Source organism: Gekko japonicus, unplaced genomic scaffold (genome assembly GCF_001447785.1).
Source record: "Gekko japonicus isolate JY-2015 unplaced genomic scaffold, Gekko_japonicus_V1.1 scaffold816, whole genome shotgun sequence".
Lineage (NCBI taxonomy): Eukaryota > Metazoa > Chordata > Lepidosauria > Squamata > Gekkonidae > Gekko > Gekko japonicus.
In genome coordinates this window covers 381,521-386,289 of record NW_015159736.1, presented here as the reverse complement: position 1 = coordinate 386,289, position 4,769 = coordinate 381,521, and positions in this window count along the sequence as shown.

The following is a 4,769-nucleotide window of genomic DNA, read 5'->3' as shown; positions in this document are numbered from 1 at the left end:
TTTGAATTAGGGATGGCGGCCATGTCTCAGTGATACAGAAGTACTTTTAGAAGTTCCAAGGTTCAATCTCTGACATGTCTAATTCAAAATATCAGTTAGTCGCTGCCATGAAAGACATCTTCCAATCAGAGTAGACAATACAGACCTTGACAGACCAGTAGTCTGACTCAGTAGACCTGATCACAAGTTACAACAAATGCATGCACAATCCATGTACAGTGTACACTTGATTTTTCTTTATACATGAGTTGAGTAATTCTCATATTATAGTCAACACATGGGCAGCTGAACATGACTTAAACTCAGTAGTTATCCAGGTACTGGTTCCCTGTTTGATCTTTTCTTACAAACACATGTATGTAAATATATGTGAATCGTACATGTGAACATGGTTCATATAAAGGAAATATTGTATGATATACATCAGTGATCCTCAATATGGCAGTTAAGGACATCATAGCAACCCCCTCTGTGTTTCCTTGTGCCTACTTCCTTGTTTCCCAAATGTCTTTTCCTCAAATCAAAGAGCCAATCCTGACTTTTCTCTGACTTATTGGATCAGAATCTTCTTCTTCTTCTTCTTCTTCTTCTTCTTCTTCTTCTTCTTCTTCTTCTTCTTCTTCTGGATTTATACCCCGCCCTTCACTACCCAAAGGTGTCTCAGAGCGTCTTACAAACTCCTTTCCCTTTCCCTCCCCACAACAGACACCCTGCGAGGTAGGTGGGGCTGAGAGAGCTCTGATAGAAACTGCTCTTTTTTCAAAAACAGCTTTTATCAGAACTACGGCTTGCTCAACGTCATCCAGCCAGGTGCAAGTGGAGGAGTGGGGAATCAAACCCGGTTCTCCCAGATTAGAGTCCGCACACTTAACCACTACACCAAACTGAGAGGCTGAGAGAGCTCTGACAGAAACTGCTCTTTTTCTAGAGTCGAGGAGGCATCAACTTGGTGTCTGCATGAAGCACCCATTAAGAAACAGCTGCCTCTGCCGTAGGAAGATGCTTGGTTTGGAATGTCTCAACATTTTGTGACAGGTTCCAGCCCCCATAGCAGCAATTTTGTGCTTGGCTGTGCTCAACCCTCAGCAGCTATTTTATGGTAGTGCTGACTACCTGTTGTCAAAATACAAAAAGAGCCCAGGGGCTCACAAAAGTTAGAGAATCCTAGTCTAAATAGCAGAATTAGTAACTGTTAGTCCAGCTGGGGTCGGAAATGGGTATGCTGCAGAATAAAAGCACCAGTTCTCCTCTTGTATTTTGTTTTAAACAGAAACCTAAATTTGTGACATGAATGCTTCCAATAAACAGTGAGGCCTTGTCTTTAGAACAGGAAACAAAAATTACTTAATAATAGGCAGTGCTGGCTGCTGCCTTTCTCATTTAATATTCCTATTTGTAGCTTTAATAGATCATTATTATCCTATAATTCTAAAAATCCTTCTTTAGCTACTGTGATTGAGCATGGCAGGGTGTTTAAACAGGAGGGAGGGATATCTAGTAATTAATAAAGGATCATATTTATATATTTCTGACAACAGTATTTCATAAACACCAGTACAAACACAGACATGTAGGCTTGGTAAACAATTATAGAAGTTTCTGTTGGATACGGGAAATCACTGAATTTAATCATTTCATAAAAGCCCTATCTGGAAATATGGCTGCCGTATCTTACAAGGAAAGCTATGTACAGTCCATTATAAGCCATTGTGGAGTTTGTAGAACATGAGGGATAAATCTGTTACCAGCAACTAATACACGTAGCACATGGAATTAAGACCATTACTAACTTCCTTTTTAAAAATATGTGCATGTCCTGTCACTATGGCAAGGGCATATCTGCACTGCCAGAAAATTGAGTATTGAGATGTACATAGCTGATATCTGATCTGTTCTCATTTGCATTGCAAGTGCATAGCCATCTCATTTAAAATCTGTGCTGAAGTTTAAAACTTCTTTTCATATTATCAACAGCCAAGAGAATTAAATCAGACACCAAAAACTTTTCACTAAACTTGGATTCCTTTATAAAACTTGGATTCCTTTATGTAAAGTTAAGGCATGGTGAGGAACTAAGCAATGTTAAGTTTAAAACACCCCAAGATGGAGGAGGAGGAGGAAGAGGAGAAGGAAGAAGAAGTTCCCTGTACCCTGCTTAGGTGTGGTGTGGTGTGGTGAATGTTTCATATACATGGATAATTGCCTGTTTCCACAACCAGAGATTACAGTCAAGCTAAAGTTAATCATAATTCAGCCCACCTGAAACCAATGTAACAAGTTAGTCATGATTAAGTTTAATTGGTTTGGAGTTGGAGCTACAGTAGTACCACTCTTTAACTGGCAGGGAGGAAATAGGGGGAGATCCTGCTAATTAGCAATAGCTGAATAACATCTTGCTGAGTTTGTACTCCTCTCTGCACACAGGTATAAAATGGCCACAAATTCCCAGAAGTACAAGTCAAATGTCTTTTGACTCTTAGCTTGAGGGTCTTTTGGCTCTAGCTTGAGGGTCAGGCCTAGAGCTGGGCAGAACAATGGCCAGCAGAAAAAGAAGACCTTTTGACCATAAAAAGCCTCCCCTTTCTTTCATGTTTCGTAGCTTTTTCCTCTGTATATTGTTACATGCTTTGCCCCTCCAGAAAAAAATCAAAATATAAATATGCTAAATAAATAAATTGCAAAGAAAAACTGAGGTTATCAACATATCTGGAGCAGTTTCAATATTTCGTAGCATTTTTAAAGGAAACAATACTATATGTTTATTCTATCCATTACTTTTTCTTTGAAGAAACAGTCACAGAAACAGTACCATGTTTCTCAGTTTCCTCTGTGTATACTTCACATTTATCATTCTGCTTATTTTTTATTTAAACAAATTTATAATTGCATTTAGCTTTGCAGCAATTTGTTTCCCAAAAGTAAATTCATAGAGAATATTAGAATGACAAAAATACAAAGGTTTTAATTTCCAAAAGCTATTAAAGCACACTCCCTTATAAAATGTGTGTTTGAAGTTCAAATGAAAGACAATATCTGAATACACTAATCCTCAAGAGAATTCATGGCACCTGTCAGGCACTGTAAAGGTTTTATAAATGTTGTCTTCTGCAAAGTCAACTGCAAACATCATAAGCCTTCTGTAAATATGTCTACTAGCCTCTTTGTTTGAGCAGAAATATTAAATTTCCCAGTATTATGATTATAAACTGGAGAAGATTATTTCGGGGTTTTAAAAAAATTGATTAATACTCTTTCACTTCTGCCATGGGATCGAGTTTCAAACCACAGATTTAAGTGTTTGAAAATATTTGATTTGCAAACAAACAGAAACAGCTATATACCAGTAAACATATTTAAAAGAAAATCATTACAATAAATGGTCCTGATACACAAGTCTCGGATTTCATCTTTAAGGCCATTATTCACTGTATATGTTTTCTGTATAATATAATAAAACAAAATGTTTTAAATTTTTTAACATTTAAATTGTTTTAATATTTTTATGTTCACTGCCTTGGGGACCCTGAATTGAGTAGAAGGTGGCATAGAACTTTTTCTTTTTTAAAAAATAAAGATACTTGCCAGTTTTAACTTTTGCATTATTTTCTTTCAAATCTATGTTTTCAATCAACATAAAAAAACAAATGTGGCTTGGTTTTTGAAAATGTTTTCTGCACAAATACACAGGCACACATAAATATATTAAATTTAACAACTTACTCTTCTCCAAGGCACATCCTGTTGTTTTGTCTCAGGATAGAATGCTAAAACAAAGCAAAATATTTTTCATCAGTGCTAAAAGTGTATGATACTCTTTTCACTGTCATGTAATACTGTCACTTTAAAAGGAACAAATGTCTAGTTGTCTTTTTGCAACTCAGACAAATCCCATGCATTTTTGTTCAGAAGCAAATGCCACATTCTTTCTTCTTGATGGGCTTTATTCCCAAGTGGTTACAGGAATCCAATTACAGCACTTTAAATGCACTTAATGCTGGTTTGGGAAATTCCTGGAGATTTGGGGCAGGTGCCTGTGGAAGGCAGATTTGGGGGAAAGGGGAAGCTCAAGAGGGATTTGTTGCCATATCCCTTCAGAGCAGCCATTTCCTTCAGGGGAACTGATCTCTTCAGAGTAGAGGTTGGTTATAATTTGGGAGAACTCCAGGCTCCACTTTATGGTTGGTAACCCTAACCCAAACACATAAAATTTAAAATAAAACCCTACTGAAAAATGTGAAAAATAAAACAGGCTGTACTGAAAGGCATCCATATCATTTTCACAACACTTTGTAACATTTACGATTTTGCAATATGTGCACCTACAGATTTTATACAACACTGATGTACAACCAATCTGCAAAGCCCTTTTTGAGCATACCAATCCTGCATCTGCTCCCCCGGAGAAAATGGCTGCTTTGAAGGGTGGACTATGGCATTGTACCATGCTGAGATCCCTCCCCTCCCCTCCCCAAACCCCACTCTCTCCTGGATCCACCCCCAAAGTCTCCAGGTATTTTCCAACCCACACCTGGCAACCCTAGTTGAAGATATGGCCCAGACTATCTATATGAGGCATCAATAAGCCTCATATCTCTTAAACAAGTATGGCTTGTCATATATTAATCCTTGTTTATCAAAGATAAAAGAACACTTGGGAACATTTTTTTTTAGTTTAAGAATCAGCCCCCAAGGAGAAGGAGAAGAAGAGATTGGATTTATACCCCGCCCTTAACTTGGGAGTCTCAGAGGGGCTTACAAACTCCTTTCCC